Here is a 21,480-nt window from a genome sequence, read left to right as displayed (position 1 = left end):
GTCCCAGGCAAGAGAGTCTGTCAGGATGGGCCCTGAACTGAGCCCTAAAAGAATCATAGAATAGTTAGTGTTGGAAAGGACCTTAAGATCATCCAGTTCCAACCCCCTGCCATTGGCAGGGACACCTCACAATAAAGCATGCCACGTAAGGCTCCGTCCAACCTGGCCTTGAACACCGACAGGGATGGAGCATTCACAGCCTCCTTGGGCAACCCATTCCAGTGCCTCACTACCCTAACAGTAAAGAATTTCTTCCTTATATCCAATCTAAACCTCCCCTGTTTAAGTTTTAACCCATTACTCCTTCTCCTGTCACTACAGTCCCCAATGAAGAGTCCCTCTCCAGCATCCCCATAGGCCCCCTTCAGATACTGGAAGGCTGCTCTGAGGTCTCCACGCAGCCTTCTCTTCTCCAGGCTGAACAGCCCCAACTTTCTCAGCCTGTCTTCATATGGGAGGTGCTCCAGTCCCCTGATCATCCTCGTGGACTCCTCTGGACTTGTTCTAACAGTCCCATGTCCTTTTTATGTTGAGGACACCAGAACTGCACACAGTGCTCCAAATAAGATCTCATGAGAGCAGAATAGAGGGGCAGGATCACCTCCTTCGACCTGCTGGTCATGCTCCTTTTGATGCAGCCCAGGATACAGTTGGCTTTCTGGGCTGCAAGAGCACACACAGAAGCTGGTTCATGTTCATTTTCTCATCGATCAACACCCCCAAGTCCTTCTCTGCAGGGCTGCTCTGAATCTCTTCTCTGCCCAACCTGTAGCTGTGCCTGGGATTGCTCAGACCCAGGTGTAGGACCTTGCACTTGTCATGGTTAAACTTCATGAGCTTGGCATCAGCCCACCTCACAAGTGTGTCAAGGTCCCTCTGGATGGCATTCCTTCCCTCTAGCGTATCAACAGAACCACACAGCTTGGTGTCATCAGCAAACTTGCTGAGGGCACACTCAGTGCCCTCAGTCCATGTCATTGACAAAGATGTTGAACAAGACCAGTCCCAACACTGATCCCTGAGGGACACCACTCGTTACTGGTCTCCAGATGGACATTGAGCCATTGACCACAACTCTCTGCGTGTGGCAATCCAGCCAGTTCTTTATCCACTGAGTGGTCCACCTATCAAATTGTTGTCTCTCCAATTTAGAGACAAGGATGTCATGTGGGACAGTGTCGAACGCTTTGCACAAGTACAGATAGATGACGTCAACTGCTCCACCCCTGTCCATCAGTTCTGTAGCCCCATCATAGAAGGTCAACAAATTGGTCAGGCAGGATTTCCCCTAGTGAAGCCATGCTGGCTGTCACCAAGCACCTTGTTGTTTTTCATGTGCCCTAGCATGCCTTCCAGGAAAATCTGTTCCAAGATTTTGCCAGGCACAGAGGTGAGACTGACTGGTCTCTAATTCCCCAGGTCATCCATTTTCCCCTTCTTGTAAATGGGGGTTATATTTCCCTCTTTCCAGTCATTGGGAACTTCACCTGACTGCCATGATTTTTCAAATATGATGGTCAGTGGCTTTGCAACTTCATTTGCCAGCTCCTTCAGGACCCATGGATGGATCTCATCAGGTCCCATGGACTTGTGTACGTTCAGGTTCTTAAGATGGTCTTGAACCAGATCCTCTCGTACAGTGGGCCCAAGGTCTTTATTCTCACAGTCCCTGCGTCCGACTTCCAAGACTCGGGTGCTGCGGTCAGAGCCTTTGCACCTCTCCTTGTCAGCTCCTCTATTGCTTGCAGAAGGAAGTTGTCCTCCATACAATCGAGGAACCTCCTGGATTGCTTGTGCCGGGCCGTACCGTCGCCCCAGCAGATATCAGAGTGGTTGAAGTCACCCATGAGAACAAGGGCCTGCGAGTGTGAGGCTTTTCCTATTTGTCTGTAGAGTTCTTCATCCACAGGTTCCTCTTGATCAGGCGGTCTGTAACAGATCCCCACAGTAATGTCTCCCATCACTGTTTTCCCCTTAACCCTGACCCACAAAACTCACTGTCAACTGATCACCTGTATCCAGAAAGAGTTCCATACTCTCCAGCCTATCTCTAACATGAAGGGCAACTCCCCCTCCCTGTCTGATGGGTCCGTCTTTTCTAAAGAGCCTGTAACCTTCTATTCCAGCACTCCAGTCATAGGAGCCACCCCACTATGTTTCTGTGATGCCTACTATATCATATCCCTCTAGACGTGCCCACATCTCTAACTCCTCTTGTTTATTCCCCATGCTACGGGCATTTGTATAGAGGCATCTGATCTGAGCTCCAAATGAAGCCAGCTCAGTGGCTGGAGCGGCTAGAATATTACTACATTGCTCAGAGTATTTATTATAGGTGCTGTCAACTGACTGGGTGTGTTGGGATGGAATGATGCTCCCCTCCCCCAACACATCTAGTTTAAAGCATCCTTGACCAGTCTGGCAAGCCTCCCAGCAAAGCCACTCTTCCCTTTCTTTATCAGAGCAGCTCCACCAGCCCCCAGTAGGCCTGGCCTACAAACGTGGGTCCCATGTCCAAGACACCCAAACCCTTGACTATGACACCACCCTTTTAACCATTTATTAACCTGTTCAATCCTCCTTGCCTTTGGAAGGTCCTCCCCTGTATCCTGGAGAATTAATGAAAAGACAACTTGAGCTCCAGAGCCCCTGACCACCTCCCCCAGAGCTCTGTAGTCCTTCTTTATACTCCTCAGGCTACTACTATCTATATCCCTAGCACCCACATGTATCACTAGAAGCGGGTAATAGTCCATGGGACTTACTAGAGCAGGCAGCCTCTCCGCAACATCTCTGATCCGTGCCCAGGTAGGCAACACACCTCCCTTGCGACCGGGTCAGGCCAACAGATGAGCGCTTCTGTCCCTTTCAAAGTAGAGTCCCCTACTACTACAACCCGCTGCTTTTTCCTGGCAGCACCAGTAGAGATCTTCTGTACCAGTGCCCCAGCCGGGTGTTTCTGGTGCGAGTGCATTTCATCATCAGCCCCCTGCAGGACAGCAAAGCAGTTCTGGGTGGGGACAACAGATTTAGGAGGAAGCCCCTTGCTTTTAATTGCTCTCTTCCTCCTTTGTTTTTTTTTTTTTTTGTTACTAGTTAACAGCTTCCCAGGTTAACGGCCTCCTTCTTTCCTCTGTGAGCTACAGGGGAAGCTTGAGGCCCCTAAATCACAGAATCCCAGACTAGTTTGTGTTGGAAGGGACCTTAAAGCTCACCCAGCCCCAACCCCTGCCATGGGCAGGGACACCTTCCACTGGAGCAGCTTGCTCCAAGCCCCTGTGTCCAACCTGGCCTTGAACTCTGCCAGGGGTGGGGCAGCCGCAGCTTCTCTGGGCACCCTGTGCCAGCGCCTCAGCACCCTCACAGGGAAGAGCTTCTGCCTAAGAGCTCATCTCAGTCTCCCCTGTTCTGGCAGGTTCAAGCCATTCCCCTTGGCCTGTCCCTACAGGCCCTTGTCCCAAGCCCCTCTCCAGCTTTCCTGCAGCCCCTTCAGGCACTGGAGCTGCTCTGAGGTCCCCCCTCCAGGAGCCTTCTGTTCTCCAGGCTGCCCCAGCCCAGCTCCCTCAGCCTGGCTCCAGAGCAGAGCTGCTCCAGCCCTCGCAGCACCTCCATGGCCCCTCTGGACTTGCTCAAACAAGTATGAAGGAAATTATCTGCAGCCTTCATGTGTGACTTTAAAGTCTCCGGAGCTCTCATGTGAAATACACACCAGTAGTTTTAAATACAAATCGGTGTTAACGGCCTAGTTCCTGCCCTGGTTTGGGACAGGGCCAGGATTAGAATAACTCATTGGGAAGAGAGAGCTCTTCCTGCTGGTAGAGCCCGTGCGCTGAGCCCGGTTCCTGCGCTCGGGAGGCTCCGTGAGGGAGCGGGGCCACCGCCGGTACAACACCCCCCCCTGCGGGCTGCTCCTGGCCAGGGCTGGGCGGGAAACGGAGCTGGGGAGAGCCACAGGGACGGGAGGAGGGAGCTGGGACGCTGGAGGCAGCAGCGCTGGATGTAACGGGAAAGCGGTGTGCTGGGAAACGGGAATTACTCGTGCCCAGCACCGCTGGCATTTCTGTTGCGAGCTGAGGTGTTGTCTAACATCCCCCAGTGGTGCTGGTGGTTACACGGGGGCTTTAGCCGGGTATTCATCGACTTGTTCTAATGTGCAAATCCGAGCTCAGGTGGTTTATCGCTATTGATTCATCTACTTTGTGCCTTTTTTACGAGAAGCACGCTGTTTGGGTAAAGAACTTGCCGGTGGAATAAGCAATTATTAGGGGTTTGCTCAAGCTTGTGCCTTCACTTGTGTATAAAGCGTCGGCGAGCAGCGGTGCGCGATGAGGTGTTTAGCAGTTAACTCGAAAGTAAAGTGAATAATCATGACAATGAGTATTTTCAGCTGCTGCCGCCTCCCGCTGTTCCCAACCCCTGCTCGCACAAAGGACCCTCGGAGCCCACCGTTTCCCGCTGCCGGGCTCTAGAAGAGGGTGGCTTCTCCTCTTTCCTCCCATTCCTATTCCCATCCTTATCCCCGCTCTCAGCCGCACTCCCCATCCTCCGGTTAACGCAGGACCCCGCGTTCACTCCCCATTCCCGCTGGAAGCAGGGCAGGAGCAGACAGCCGGCACTGCCTGCCAAGGCGCTGTGCTCCAGCTGCTGCCGATGGGAGACTCCCGTGTGCGCAGCTGAGCTTGATTAGGAATTAACATGCCTCCACCACTACCAGTCCCTGCAGAAGCCTTTTAACCCGCGGGAGGGCCAGGTCGCGCCCCTCACCGTAGTGGGGCGGCGGGGCCGGCTTTGCGCGGGCGCGGCCAGTTCTGGGCTTGGTTGGGGGGGGCTCGCTGCCTCCCTCCTCCCGCCCGCTCCCTGCGCCGCCCGCCGCCACTTCGGCGGCTCCTCCGAGCAGCGCCGCGGCTCCGCGCCGCCGATGCGGGCGATGTTCGCGGGCAGGCAGCGGCACCGCGGCAGCGCGGGGGGCAGGTGAACTCCGGGGAAGGATGACCAGCGTCGCCGCCATCCTCCTCCTCCTGCAGCTCTTGCCCAAGGCGCACGGACAGGTTTTCGCAGGTGAGTGCCGCTGCGCAGACTGACCGGCTCCCTGCCCGCGGCCCCGGGTACATCCCCCGCGGCGGGGCGTGCGGCCCCGGTGACGGCTGCGATCCCTTCTCCCGGGCTTGCGGGGAGCCCCGGGGCAGGCAAGGCTATGTGAGAACGCCTCGGGAAGGCTGCGGGAGAACGAGCGGTCGCCCTGGGAGTCGGTCCCTGGAGCTCGGGGGCTTCTGTTGCTGACCCCACTGGGCAGCGGTGGGTGGGGGGCCCGGTCCGCGGGATGTTGGTGCGATTGGAGGTGAAAGCAGCGCTTTTGTGCTTGGATTGATCACCGTTGCGCCCTTTTTGTGAGGAAGAGGCTTTCCGAGGCAGAGCCAGCTCCCGAGGATGGGCAGCTCGGAGAAGCCGCTGCCTTTCTCCCCCGGCCAGGCTAAGGGACTCGGGGCTCTTTTCCCAAGTTCATCGGCAGCTTTTTCTCCCCTTATATTTCGCAGCTCAAGTAACTTTCTCGGTGGGCTCAGCTACTTGGACCGGCCCCTTCCCAGTTGGCACTTTCTCTGTCACTCTGTTGAGGAATACTCTGCTCTCCTGGCATGTGGACAGTAATAGTAGCCAGCTATTTTCACTCTCCTACGAGTTTCTTTAGGCATAGGCTGAATTACTTGAAGATAACAGGTGCTTATAGAGCTCCTTTTCTCCTTTTGTGCTATTTTGAACCAAAGATATGCGTTGTCTTGTTTTTTTGCTTGGCTTTTGTAATACGACATAAATTTTCTCACTGCAGTTTTTTCTTTACGTGAAAAAAAACTAGTTGTAACTTTCTACTCTCCTGACTTCATGTATTAAGCTTTTTTCTTTTTTTATTTAACTATTTTTTTTCCTATCTATATCCGTATTTAAGACAAATAAAAATTCCCTGTCCAGTGTTGCTAAGCATAGGGATAAAACTCAGTGCTTGTGGCTCGGGCATGTTGGAGGTTCGGAACTAAGTTTAGATGCTCTTAAACAGCAAAAGATTTTTCTTAATTAAGACTGAGACAGCTCAAATGACTTCGTCTTGCTTCTTTAAGACAGAAATAGTGCCGAGGGTCGCGGATGCCGGGCAGCCGGAGCTCCTGTGAACCCCACTGGGTCCAGCCTGGTTCTAAAGCCAGCGGGCATGCGAAGGGCTCCGGGAGGCTCAGCTCGGTAAAGTAGCTGCTGTCATCAATCGTGCCCGGTGTGACACCCTCTTGGTATCTTGTCTACATTGCTAGGCAACTGCACAGATCCCCAGATTTATTAGAAAGGCTGGGAAATCTAACCTAGTTCGATAGCTGCTTCGTTGAGTAAGCAATATGCAGAGCTATGTTTTTTTCTTCCAACTGTATGTTCATGTTCTTGACATTTGTCATACCAGGTGAGATTAGATCTTTGCTTTTTGATGACTCATTTACCCAGATGCTTAGAAAGAAGAGTGTCCTGTGAAAATATCAAACTTTAAGGGAGTAAACCCCACTTTCCATTATTATTGCCCTCAGATACAGTATGAGCCGTTTGAGCTAAACACATGCACATTGAGGACTGGCCAGATGTTGTCATTATTTACATGTAGCCATGAAATATTCTGTTTAAATCATCTATTCAATGGGAATAGTGACCGTGAGGTTTTCTAATCCTTCTTATTGCTCCTACCCCCTATTTCAGTGCGCTGCTTCCCATTCAAAGAAGAGCTCATTTGAAAAAAATATGTTTTCTGAGCTGCTCTTATTGACTATAAAAGAAAATTTGCTCCTCTTAGACTGTATTGACTGGCGTGAAGTGTCGTGGTCTGGTCTCTGTCCATAGAGCTGATATTTTTATGGTAAAAAGCAAAGTTTTTCCGATGTGTGTTGTCTGTAACATTTCAATGAAGTTTGGAGACTCGTTACTGCCACCTGTGCCTTTTCACATCTTCCATCAGGTGGTGCTGTCTCCATAACTATTAGGATGCAAATAGCTCCCGTCTGATTCTTTTCAAAGCCTAATGCGTTTATTCAGCAGCCTTTTGTTAAACATCCCGAAAAATCATTGTGCGAGAAGTTGGCTGAGTTTTCGGATTTATTTTCTTTCATGGTAGTGAGCTAAGAAGCAGGAAAGACACAAATCAAGACAACGTGGTATTCTATTCCGACCCAGCTTGCACAGCTGACGCTGCTGCTTCGTATTGTCCATGGCATATAAAATTAGGAATACTACAAAGTGACAGCAGAACGCCGATGGCTTTGTTCAGGAATACCTGGTTTCACACTGAGGGAGCTGGTTAAAGGTTATTTCTTTGTGCTTTCAGTACTGCTCTATTTCTAACTCTCCTCCCCAGCAATTAATTTCCTTTGCCTGCAGTCGCTGTATTTATTTGTAACTGGAGATATGCTTTTGAGGTTCTACACTTTTTGTTAGCTTTAGGGTCAGGTACTAATCTAATTCCTCCCACTATCCCATAGAAGAGACAGAAATAACATCAGGTAGCTCTAGCAATTGACAGTTCTATCAAGGTTTCACAAACTAAGGAACTTTGCTTACGGGGAAGTTTTTTCCTTAAAGCACATGTGCATTTTTTCCCCCCTCCATATACGTGGGATATTCTTGCAGTTGCTGTCTGCTTTGCTGCTGTCTGGTTTGTGTGTGTTTTTAGCACAACAGAGTGGAGAATAGATTAAAGTCATGTGCAGCTGTGAGAAAGCATTCGGGAGAAAGTAGGACAGTTGGCTTTGCATTGGGTCTGTTCACCTGAACACTGGCTTGCTTTGACACTTTATTTTCTTCTGATGCGAATGTTTGCTTTATTTCCACCCCTATACTGCTCCTAGTTTCACTGTGGATGCTCCTGGGTGTTTAGACATGTAGCTGGCTGCTTTCAAGTAGAGCTGCCACCTCTTAAAAGTTTCAGCAACCACTAGCTTGTTACACGCGGTTTGTCTAGGGAAGAAAGTAGATGAAAGGAGAGCAAGAGGGGAGGGAATTTTGGGGGGAAGGTGAATTAATTTTCTAGGGGTTCATTTACTCGCAGATTTTGCTGTCAGTAAATTGGCAATGAAAAACGGGATCTCCCTGAGCAAGCTACTCTGTGTGGCAACTGTTAACAATGCAGCCATTTAACTCAATAATCACTTTTCACTCCCTCTGGGGAGCTGTTAGCACTACAATCCAACTTTATTTTTCACTCCTGGCTGGCTTGATTTGTTTTCTAACACATAAACAATTAATATTAAAAAGGTGATACTGTGAAACTGCCTGTTTCCACAGTGGCAAGGAAAGGTCACTGTGTGTATAAAGGCATTTGTAACTCTGATAATCTCTTCTCTCTGCATTTCAGAGGCCTGTTTTTACTATCCACCCTTCTGAAAGCCCCTCAGCTCTGCTTTCCCTATTTAATTGTCCTATTTTAGTCTGTTATGCTCTCTGTGCAGTCCCATATGCTCTGGCTTTCATTTATATTATGGGAATGATTTGGGACACTTATTGCAAAATATTACAGTATTTCTTTTTAGAAGGCACTATCAGCTGTTACCATGGAAACCTAAATAGTGGCAAAGATGTAGGTCTGAGGCTTTGAACCTCGAAAGATGGGGACATGGGTTAGTTCTTATAGGAACAATTACTTTTGTACATAAAATCCAGTTAAGTGGAGAGCAGAAAGGGAAATAAATTGATCTGTTGAGCACTCTGCTGACAATCCTCGTTTTGAATAACATTCAGCATAGAAGGATCAGTGTCTCTCTGATTCTCTCTGTATGTGTATGGGGTTTTTTAAAGCTCATTATTTATCATAATAGTTGTTTTATGCCTCTGGTAATTTTCATTATAATTTTATAAATGAGGTAAATGTGTATTGGCAGGTTTTATTCTTTGCTTGAATGGAAATTTCTGAATGTAGAATGCAGAGGTGTGCAACATTAGCACTGGAGCTTAAATATTTTGGCAGTGAGTAAATTTGTGACTGATTTAATATAGCCCTAATAAAAAAAAAGGCAGAAGTCATCTAAAACCCACCTGCCAAAATCTGCTTGAGGTATATATGGGTTTGCTCACTGATGTGAGCAATAAGAGCGATGATACTTACCTGGTTTGCCATGGAAATACTGAAGCCTAGTTAACATTCATAAAAACTCTTATGATGTTTGGGTGATGAGCAGCAGGAGTGTGTGTGAATATTGCTATATAAAGCCTATGTCCTTTAGTGATTTCTGAATTTTGTATGGAAACTGCTTCAGTCTATTTCCTCAGTGTCTGGTAACGCATAGATAAAACATGTAATGGAGCTTCTAAAATGTGCTTGGAGGTATGTTCATAGATGAGGCTTTTCTGGCAGATATTCTAAACAGCAGCAGCATCTACAGGTCATCTGCTGTTGTAAACTGAGCCAAGCTGTAGCCCAGATTTCCTGCTGCAATGCAAGAAATCTCCTGTGTTTCCCATTGCCCCAGTACCACAAATCATGGCTTGTGAGTTGACATTTATTGACTCTCTGGTGTCATTCTTGGAAAAGAATATGCTGGACTTCTTATGGTGTTTCTTGAACTTTTTATGGTACTGATGTGTAGATAGACTCCACAACTCTTTAAAGTTGTAAAGTATGCTTTTATTCAGAACTGAGGTGCATGGGGATAGCTCCTCCAAAGCATGCATGCCTCAGGGTTGTTCTCCCTTTACATTTATTCTCTTAAGGTATACATAGACATGAGGTTGTTCAATCCGCCTATACATATTTAGTATCTATCCCTGCTTTGTATTATAATGAGCCAGAAGGTCCTTTGCACCTGTGCAGTGTCCCTTCTGGTCATGGGCAGGGGTCTCAGGATGAAGTAAATGAGTTTTCCTCTTCTTAAACTTTACACCTTTTAACCTTCAGACATGGCCTTAGGGTTTGGTCGGTGCCCAGTCTGCTTTTCCCGGCTTATCAGTAGAACCAATCATCTGCTTTTGTCCCTTGTCAGTAGAACTAGCATCTGCTTCTCCCCCTCCAGCAGTAATCAATGCCTTGGCAAGATGGCAATGGCAGGTACTTAGGACAGAAAATACTTTTGTTTAAGCAAAGGAATTCCTTTAACCCCCTTGTACAATTTCTCTGTATTACCCCCCTGTACATTGGTTACCCCTGTATCAATACCACTCGTGTTTCCTAGTTCTCTAAGGAAACATAATGGCAAGTAAGGATAGGATAAGGGGGAAGGCTTCAACCTGCCGGAGGAGAGACTGAGATGAGCTCTTAGGCAGAAGCTCTTCCCTGTGAGGGTGCTGAGGTGCTGGCACAGGGTGCCCAGAGAAGCTGTGGCTGCCCCATCCCTGGCAGTGTTCAAGGCCAGGTTGGACACAGGGGCTTGGAGCAAGCTGCTCCAGCGGAAGGTGTCCCTGCCTGTGGTACAGATTGGAACTGGATGACCGTTAACATCTCTTTCAACACAAACCAGGCAGTGATTACTAGGATTCTAATTTTCCTTCTGATGGTGTTGTCCTGCTGTGCTGGTGAGCACTACCTGGGTATAATTTAGTTTGGATGATATTCTCTTTTTTTGTAGGAAATCCTTACTCATGTCTTGACCTATCACCTTCCTAGTACTGTATTGCCTTTTGCTTTTGAATGCCACTTGCCTCCCACCACTCTGCTCTTTCCAGGCAGACTCAGAAGACAGAGCAACTCTAAATATAGTAAAGCAGCCACACAAAGAAGGTGACTGCTGTTGATGGCATCGATAAGAACTTCTTTCAAATTGGCCCTGTCTGTTCGCTCATAATTACAAAATAAGCATTTGCTTCTAGTGTTCATTATTGCAAGCTCTAAAAATCATATATCTTCATGGTAGAGGAGGCAATTACTATGTCTTAATCAGACTATACATCATTTAATCAGACGTACTTGTTTTTTAATATCCGATAAATGCATCCCATCTATCTTAGCATGGTTCAGAGATGTTGCACGCTTTGCAAGCTGGATGATAGGGCACTGAGTGTCCCAGAAGAAAATGTTACAAAGTCAGTTAAAGAAAACAAAGACCTTTGAAGAAAGAAGACTGCAAGTATTGTTTAGTGCCATAGTTAAAGCTGACGTAATTCTGGGGAGTGCAATATCCACTGAAGAGCAGAGCTGATAAACAGAGCAAGAAGCCCCAAGAAGAGTGAACCTATGTAGTGCTTGGTCTCCTCTGGGTTTCTTCTTTTAACTAGTGCTTGTAAATCAATCCAAGGCCAGGAGCTTGGTTTCTTCCATTCTCCAGAGAGATCTCTCTGTGACTGTGGGCTTTGGGAGTTCAAGCCAACTTGGTGAGTTCTGCTGTGTTTGATGTGGTGCAGCTCATGTAGTTAAGAATGATTGAGCTGCTTATGAATTTTGGGAGGATGGGACCTGACTCTTGTGCCTTAATGTTTTTGAGCTCATCCTGCAGAAGGGCTGTGGGGTTTGACAGCTGATGATGATGTGTGGGCACAGATCAGTGCTGCAGCCTGAGCAACCTGTAGTTAGTTACACAACCCTCTACACAGCTGAGCTGCTTCTTTCATAGTGGCAATGCTCAAAGTAACCTATATCTTGTGTTTTATTAGCTGAAATGTGTTCAGAGCCAATGTAACAGAGGAAGAAGATTTTTACCACGTTTATTTTTTTTCCACGTACAATCCTTGTCAATCTCAGCTTCATTCCTGTGTAATGACTCTGTTAAATCACTGGGAAGCAGATCTTGGCTGCTAATTCAACTCTGCATTGAGCAGAAGAGGGCTGCTTCAATACTTCTTCTCTGTGATGTGGTAAAGAACAACAACATAAAGAGTGTTACAACTTAATCTATGGTTTATCTATTTTTTATTGTGGGAGGGTCAATCTCTCTCTTTGTACTTGAAGAAAACATCATTACCTCCCGCTTAAGTGGAAGTAGGGCTTCATCCTGTACTGGGGATGATCTGGAAATGTGTTTTTGACTTCAGTGCTGCTGATTTGTTGCTGTTTCTGGAATGACCTCAATCTCTGTGTCTGTGTGAATCTTCATTCCCTTAGTATCAACTCAAAACTCAGCCCCTCAGTAGTGGAAGGGGAGAGGCCAAAATAAGCAAAGACAACCTTTGTGTGAAGTGTGCTTTCAGGTTCTTTATTTAATGAAAAAAGCACAGGGGTGAGAGTGGTCTTGGTGCTATATTCTGTTTATTTGAAAAGATACTGAAGGTGGTAAAACTATCCCTTGGTAGAATGCATGTGACATGGTTGTGACCAACTGGTAGAAGTAGGGCATGAAGGGGAAGCAGGGGTGTGAGGAGGGAGTTAAAGCAATTTGATTGCTGTATAGGTGGGTCTTCCTTCCTTTAGAAACACACTTACTGGAATTGCAGCAATACTTGCTGGATAAGCAGAAGAGCACTTCTGTCAGCAAAATGGGAAGCTGCTGCACTTGATGGTTTGTTTCTCCAGAATAGGGATTTTCTGTCAATGTACACCCATTTATGTGCTAACAGCATATCTAGGTGTGAATTCAGTGCTTTAATAGAAACAGTTGTTGATGAAAGTGTTAGTGTAATGCCTTTCTTCCACAGTCAGTTGTTTCTTGGCAAGATATTTCACGTTTTGATACTTTTTCAGAGGTGTGTGACTGTAAGAAGTGTATTTTAAATAAAAACCCAAACAAGCAAAACCCCCAAACCAACCCAGCCCTCCCCCCAACAAACCAAGCAGTTCCACACTTGGCTGCACTGGGTTGGTGTCTCTCTCTTTTCAGTTCCTAAGAAGTGAAAAGCACAGATACAAACGTTCACAAGCTATTTCTAGTGTTTTTCCATGCAACTCCATCTCTTTGCAAGAGGTGTGTGTGTGTACGTGTACATGCATTTCTGTTTTAGCAGCAGACCTGTTTTCTGCAGCCTTTAGGCTGGGTGTTTATGTAAGCTTATCTTCCCTCTCATTCTGGACTTCATAGGCAATTGTCAGCCTGTAACTATGTTAAGTCATCTTTCCTAGTGAGCATCTTTAATAGAAAGTCTTTTTTTCCTCTTTATTGTTTATTAAACCTGAAGTGATTGCTTTATTGTATAGTAACTTTGAAACGTTTGAGAAGCCAACTGTGCCAAGTGCTTCAGAGGCACAAATGACTCATTTTTGTACCCTGAAGATCGTTTTTATCTTGCAGTTGTACGAGAGAGAAATAGCAGAAGAAAGGGGAGCAGCATCACAGCCAAGCAGCAAGGCTGGCAGCTGACAAGATGCTGGTGTGTTTGGGTGGAGGATTAGTTACAGGGAAGGTGATGGGAAGGCGGTATGATGAGATTATAGCAGTAGGAAGAGGAAGGGAGCAAGTAAGAGAAGAAACATAAAAGGTAAGAGGAGCCTGACTGAATAAAAAGAGTGAGGAAGCTGACATGAAATAAAGCTCAAAAATTGGCTGCTGTTCCTGATGCTTGCAGGCTAGGAGGATGGCTGGCACTGTCATCAGATTGTCATCTCCCTTCTTGCAAGTTAACTGTCAACCAAAGTTATTGCTGGAAAGCTCAGGACTGCAAATCTTGATCCTTAGGCTTAAACACAGGTTGCTGTGCTGAGGCATTATTGTCAGCCCTTAATTTCACCATGATGTTTTCTCAAATTGGTTGAACACATCTCTTCACAGTCCAGACTGATATGGATATTCTGCATTTACTAGCAGCCCATTCAAGGTTTGCTTAGAGGAGTATGAGATTTGAGTTAAACTCGCCAGTTGTTAATACTTTAAGAGCCTAAAACATGATAGAAGTAGTTTTTGCTGTTGTTAATCTAGCTCAAATGATACATCTGAGATCTGTTCCTGTGTTCACACTACAGTTGCACATTGCTTATTTCAGTAATGAAAAAGAACAAGAGTGTGAAAGGAGAAGACTTCGATACATTTCCTCTCTGAAAAATGAGATCGTCATCCATGTCTGTACCAGAGTAGCTCAATATTTCTTCCCTGTGAGGGTGCTGAGGCGCTGGCACAGGGTGCCCAGAGAAGCTGTGGCTGCCCCATCCCTGGCAGTGTTCAAGGCCAGGTTGGACACAGGGGCTTGGAGCAAGTTGCTCCAGTGGAAGGTGTCCCTGCCCGTGGCAGGGGTTGGAAATGGATGAGCTTTAAGGTCCCTTCCAACACCATTCTATGATTAAGATAGCAACTGTATCTCTTGTTGTGGTTTAAAGCCTGTTGACAAGTTGGCCATGCAGTCCACACTCTCTCCCTCCACCCCCCACCCCCCTGCCCCTCTTCTGGAGAGATGGGGAGGAGATTGAAAGAATGTAGCTCCCACAGGTTGAGATAAGAACAGCCCAGTAACTAAGGTGTAACACAAACCTTAATCCGCTACTGCTGCCACGGATAATGGTAAGGGAAATAACAAGGGAAGTTAACACGATACCACCCACCAAAATGAGCCCAACTGAGCAGAGAATGCCCTTCTGGATAACTCCCAGTTACCTGCCGAGCATGATGTGCTGTGGTATGGAATATCTCTTTGGCTAGTTTGGGTCAGATGTCCTGTCTCTGCTTCCTCCTGGCTTCTCCTCCCTGGCAGAGGGTGAGACTCACAAAGTCCTATGGTCAGTCTAAACATTTGAGCAGTAACTAAAAACATCAGTGTTATCAGCTCTGTTCCCAGGCTGAAAGTCAGAACACAGCAGTGCACCAGCTACTAAGAAGGAGAAAACTGACTGCTACTGCTAAACCCAGGATAGTCTGGGTACTTTAGTGCATCGCTGGGCTTGGTGTGTAGCCTATGCCAGCAGCCCAGATGTGATGTGCAATTTTGTGTAGTAGCCAAAGACAGATGTCTGGAAGTTGTTGCATTCATCAGCAGCCTAAAGCCAATTGCTCATCTTTGTTCATTCCCTTCAAAAAATTGTATTTTCAACTTCAGTGTAAGTCTGCAGCAGACCTTTTGTTGTATTGCTGGCTCTGGCTAAACAGGATGTCATCTTCTGTTAAATTTGACTTTCAGATTTGTGGCTTCCGTCTCTCACTGCTCCTGTGGTCTCAGTATTGGTTGTCAGCCCTAACTTACTCCCTTTACGGCAAATGAATCTCTCAGAGATGCCCCACAGTGTCCTGCCTGCAAAAGGCAAGTGAGGAGATAGCAGTGGCTGGGTTCTTTGCCAGCAATCAGGCAGTTCTTTTATGTTACTCTTGTGTGCGAGGAGTATATGTAGTTATTGCCAGGGATGCTGCTGAGTGTTTGGATGCTGCCTGCTTGAATTAGACCTGCTGTTTAATTTCAGTGGGAGAAGGAAGTAAAAAAAAGATTTCATTAAATCCAGGACCAGTTGAAAAGTTTCCACAAATGTGATCTGAAAATTGATGTGTAGGTAAATAGCTGTTCTAAACCAAGCGGTTCCCCAGCAGTTCTTGAGATTCAAGCATTTTGGCATGAACTGGGGTAAAAAAAAAATCCATAGAATCTAGTATAAAATAATAGGTTTCAATAAACTCTGTAGGGAGCTTGATATGTGGGCATTTTAAAGGGGTTTCTACTATGAAACTGGTGGTAACCCTTCCAGCTTCCTGAGTAAATGAGTTTTTGTCAGCAATAGGGTCTCTTAGGCAAACAGTCAATGTGTTTTTATGATTAAAAATGGGGAGATGGTGTATGTACTAACAGATACCAGCACGTGATAGCAGTAATCAGGGAAGTGGGAAGCTTGGAAATAAACAAACATGCTGTCTCTGCTGGCACAGGAATAACCCTGGAGACTGCCAAGGCCAGAGCCTGTAAAAATAAGAAAGTATAATTAATTGTCCTTAAATGAACCTACCAAGCAAAAATAACCCTTTAAAAGTAAACTCCCATCTTTGCATCTTTTATTATAGAGCTGTTCCACATGCCAAAGTTTCTAATGTGCTTATTAACATTTCTGTACATGCTTGGTGTAAAGAATCAGCACAGAGCATAGCTGCATTGGACAGCTGGTTTACTCTTTCACTTTGATGCTTTTCTAGCAATAATACAAAAATGAGTTCCCCAAATGGCTAAGAAGTAACGTTCTAGAGCAAAGTCTTGGTGGTGTTTGAGGGTCACTTGGCAGTTGTCTATATTAAATCACTCCCTTTTTAAGAGGCTTTCTCTTCCTTCCAGTGCTTCCTTATACCTATGTTGATGTGAGGAGCATGATTAGAAAGCAGAAAAAAGCTATTTCCCCCCACTTTCCCCCAATGCTCTCTGCTGATGAGCCTCTGTTGCTAAAATAATGCTGAATAAATGAGAATTTAATTGAAAGAAGTACTGAACTTCCTTGTGTCATTCAGTAAATTCCCAGTGGTTATGGAGTCGAGGGTGACTTGCAGGTGTTTGAGACCCTGAGCATGCAGGCAACAGCAAAAGCATTATCAATACAAGACAAAGTTTGGAGCGTATCCTGCTTGCCAAGTGTTATTCATGTCAGAATTTCCAAGGAGATTATAGAATGAGTGCTTGGATCATATAATTAACCTGTAACATGCTTCCTCATAGTGTAAGTGTTGGCAGAAAGCTTATTCCTCAGGATCAGACTTCAGATACAATTCATATTAAAATTCAGGAGAAATTCAAAAGTAATTCTTTTGTAAGTTATTTTCTTAGTGAAGGTGAACTTTAAAACCCTGCAAATTGGAGAAATAATGCTGAAATTAAGAATCCCAGGCAGAAACTTAGCACCAGTCTTGGGAAATATTGCAATATAGATCCAGGGTAAATAGATACAAAGTTATTTTGAGTGTATGAGAGAAATCTGGGAGTGACTAATGCTGAGATTTTGAGAGGGCTGACAATTGACAGCATATTTGCATGCAACTGAATATGAATTTGGGAAGAGGCAAGTACACCAAAGGCAGGATATGCCCCCTGCTGTGTATGAGGTTTAAAGCAACCTGTGTCTGGAATTTTTTTCCTGTCAGGAATATTCCCCTCAACCCTGGAGATCATCTTATTCCTGGGAGTGACAAAGTACTGAGAGTACCTACAAGAGACAGCAGTTCCTTCACTTCTGAACAAAGATTTGCAATCTCTAAATACATTCAGCTTCTGGAGCTGTAACTAAGAATGGAGCTGTGAAAGGGAGAGCACCTCAGAGGAAAGGAAGGGCAAGAAGGGGGAATTACTTGATGTGTACCAAGAGTAACAGAATGAGATTAAAACAAGAGAATAATTTACTTTGAGCACTAGGAAAATCTTATTGCACATCCATGAGATTGTGGAACTAGATCCCAAAGGAAGTGGTGGAAACTCTGCTGCAAGAGTAATTTTAATTTAGACAGGACAAAATAATTGACTTACCTTGTGTAGATGGGGGGGAAAAAAGGTACTACATTCTGTGAGAAAACAAGTAATCCACTGCAGGCTTTTTGTCTCCAAATCTCTTATAGTGGTGCTGAAGAGGGAAAAGAGGAGGTGGTACAGGGAGGAAAGAGAATACTGTATTTAGCATGTAGTAAGTGTGAGTGCTATTAACACATACTAATGCTTCTCAACTGTGTTTTTAATTCATCTGATTATCTGTTAAATAGCAGCAGCATTATGGTGAAGTTAAGATTGGATGATTGCCTCATGTCCCCTTCCAAATTCCACCCACTCCCCCCACCCAAATCTGTACTCAGGCTTGATCTAACCTGAGGGCAAATAGGGAACATGGTATTTCAAAAAACAAAACAAAACAACCCCAGAGCCCCCCAAGTAAAACAAAACTCCAGCTATAAGTGCCATGTATGATATGTAGGTGCTAAAAAAGTACATAATGTATGAGTTGGAGAGAAGGGGGGGGGAGTGTTAAAAAAGTTATGTCTTATTTCTGCAGAAAAGCTCCTGAATGATGCTAGGTAAGGTTGTTTAAGTTAGGTGAGAGCTAGCTGTTGCCCCAGGAGGGCCTGAGCTGAGGGGCTTTAGAAGTACAATCTGCAGCTGAAATCAGTGCTGCTGTGTTTCCCATGTGTGGTATTGCTAGAGATTGCCAAGGACCCTGAAAATCCCTGGGTGCTTGAAATGAGGAACATGGGAGTTAACATGGGTATCCAACCTTCATCTCTTTGGGTCCTTACATTGGGAAGGATTGGATGCAGTGCTGTGAGGTGGGTTGGGGAGTGCATATCTGTTTGTGAAGGATCATAAATTCTATAGCTGGAGACAAATCTGAAAGGAAATGATTAATGCTCCCTGTGGAGATCAGTTTGCACAGCATGTAGTAAATAATGCATGGGGCAATGGAGCTAGCAATAAGAATGAAACCAAATATTGCATAGCTGTTCATTCAGTAAGTACCATCCACCTCCTGCATAGAACAACAAAAGGTCCTGTGGCAGAAAGGAAGTATGTGACTGGGTAATATTTTTTAAGTCGGATCTATACAGGTTTTTGTGGACAACCTTCTGCTGGGGCATTTAATACCTGTCAGAAAGCTTAATTTTTTTCTTTTTTATTGACATTAATAACATTACTTTTTCTTCTTCCCTTTGTGATAGGCAAGCCCATCACTAGTAAGAGCTGGACAGTAAGTTTGGGGCTTCTCTTTTTGGCTGCATGAGTATACTGGTGGGGGCTTTTGTCTGCTGCTTTGCAGTCAGAAGCTGGCCTGTGTGTAACTGTGCAGTACCCTGCCTCTTTTGTTGCACAATGTCACCCCAGAATTGATAAAGTAGTAAAAGCAGAAGTTTGGATGCTTTGGAAGAGTGAACTGTGCCAACAGCTCCTGTGTAGGGTGATCATGGACGGTTGTGAGGATCTGTATTATGGCTTAGGCTTGACCTTTGAGCAGACAGTTGGACTATAATGAAGTGTGATTTGAGGCTTCATGATTGTTTATGAATGTGTTTACTAGGTGATGCCTCATGGTGCACTCCTCTTGTTTGAATCAAACCAGCATCATGTATGCAATTAATGTCACCCTGTGCTTTGTTCATTTTAACTGTAATATTAGAAGGCTGGGTGGGGCAACCAGTGCTGCTGCATTAAATTGAATAACTGATTATTTGAATTCCATTAAAGAAGAAAGGAGGTGAGGAAACAGGCTGTGTTTTTTTTATCAGTCAACACCAGGGAATTCATGTCTGTTGAAAATTAACTTCAATTCTATTGTTCTCAGTATTTACTGCAGTGTTAAAGAGAAAAAGGGAGGTTTTTTGAGACTCTCTCCATTATACCTTCAGGCTTCCAATTCATTTTCCTTACTCTGCTCTTCCCTCTTCAAGCCATATATAGTGGCCATTCATTCCTCCCATGTGTTAATGCAATGCCCATCAGTCTTATGCTGTAGGAATTTACTGTGGCACCACAGCAGGTGTGTGTACCTGTGTGCTCAGATACATATGCTTAATAAATATGCAGATCAGTTCTTGTTCTGAGGCCATAAAGGTGAATAGATTTATTTAGGAATCCTCTCTAAATTCTTCTCTTGACTGTAGCAACTCTATGCTATGAAGAGTAAAAAGGTAAGAGAAAAACAGGAATTAAAAATGTTTTAGCAGAGCTTTTTCTAAGTGGATTTTTTTGTTTTCTGTCTCACAATTTGAATGTTAAATATGTTTGATAGAGGGGAAAACCTCATTGTGGTGTCTTTATGCCATGTTGTTGGTACAAGAAGAGAAGTCCTAGCAAAGGGGGTTTTCTAGTGTTATTGGGCTGCCATCAGCTCATGGGTTTTGTCTTCCCAAGGCTGGTACTTGAGCTAGTTCCAACCAGCCATGGGTGTATCAGTGGCCTGTCAGCTGCTTCTGCGAGTTAAAGCATCTTCTGCTGAGAATGCACACCAAAGATCTTGAAATCTCTAGAAAATCATAAATAGTGTGGCCAGTAGGACCAGGGCAGTGATTGTGCCCCTGCACTGGGCACTGGTGAGGCTGCACCTCAAATCCCGTGCTCAGCTCTGGGCCCCTCACTATAAGAGAGACCTTGAGGTGCTGGAGCAGGGAAAGAGAAGGGCATTGGGGCTGGAGCAGGGCCTGGAGCCCAAGAGAGATGGGGAACGGCTGAGGGACCTGGGGGGTTCAGTCTGGAGAAGAGAAGGCTCAGGAGGGACCTGATGGCTCCCTACAAGTGCCTGAGAGGAGGATGGAACCAGGAGGGGCTGGGCTCTGCTCCCAAGGAACAAGGGATGGGACAGGAGGAAACGGCCTCAAGCTGCACCAGGGCAGGTTTAGATGGAGCTGAGGAACAATTCCTTCCCCAAAGGGTGCTCAGGCATTGGAACAGGCTGCCCAGGGCAGGGCTGCAGTCACCATCCCTAGATGGATTTAAAAGACATAGATGTAGTTGTGGCAACTGGGGGCATGGGTTAGTCATGGCCTTGGTGTAGTATTGGGGTAAAGGTTGGACTTGATGATGTGAAAGGTCTTTTCCAACCTAAACAATTCTGTGTCATAGAAGCAGCTTGTGGAAGGTCACAAAAATCTGGGAGAAGCATGGTTGGATTAATGAATTTGCTTTTTACTTCACGGACTTAGATTTCATTGGCATCTAGTTTACTCGGGAAGGAAAGGATGTCATTCTTCAGGATATCTGCCTGTATCAGAAGATGCCTTAGTTAACTGGTCAGAAATGGAATGCCCTTACCACTTTTCTTTTATGGGAACTTGGGACAAAACAGAAGCCAGGAAACTTAAACTACAGTTTATTGATTGTACATGTGCATAGGACACAGTAATGAAATAGCACAAGGTAATGGAAGTGGGAATCACATATTCAAGCTGATATTTATATAGGACTTGACCTTGACTCTGCTCCCTTCCTTCCACTTAAATGTTTAAAAAGAAAGTAAATACAGATGAATTATTTGTTGCATTGAATATTGTTCCCCAGGATGCCTTTCTTCACATCAAACTTTGATTCCAGAGATCTTAAGGAGAAGGAAAATGTTTACATTGCCATTTTATAGTGAGGCAAATTGAGTGCAAGAACATTATCTGTAATACATGTATAATTACACAAGGGAAATGACTTAAAGAAAATGTATTCTAAGATGAACATGAGTCAAAGTCTTCCCTTTGCCTAGTACTTTATGATGCTTCACTGTTAATTAATTCTTCTAGAAATAAGTGTATTGCAGCCTTCTGCACTCTCTCTGCTCCTGGTTTTCCCAGAGAACCAAATTGCTCTGACTCACTGTGCTTGCGTTTTGCAGTCTCCCAGGTAAAAATGAAACCGTGCCCTTCTTAGCTAACTTCAGCTTTCCTTGATGACAAACCGGCCTATTGAATGTTGTACTGAAATCATGCAAATTGTGTGAGAAGCATGTTCCCTTCATAATACTTTTTATATTCACAGGAATTTCTATATTGTGAGATTATTGTAGGGAATAGATGAATATTTTTTAATGTATTCAGATTAGGCATTTGAGATTTGGAGGCTCAGGTCTTCTGTTCCAAGCTCCGTCCCCGTCTTATTTTATAACCCTTGGCAAGTTATTTTTTCCCATATTTCTATTGTAAATGGTATATATGTTTCTTTTCTATCTCATAGGAGTCTGGGGAACCTTAATTAGCA

The sequence above is a fragment of the Melopsittacus undulatus genome, chromosome 10, assembly GCF_012275295.1.
Source record: "Melopsittacus undulatus isolate bMelUnd1 chromosome 10, bMelUnd1.mat.Z, whole genome shotgun sequence".
NCBI lineage: Eukaryota > Metazoa > Chordata > Aves > Psittaciformes > Psittaculidae > Melopsittacus > Melopsittacus undulatus.
This window is presented reverse-complemented; position numbering follows the sequence as displayed.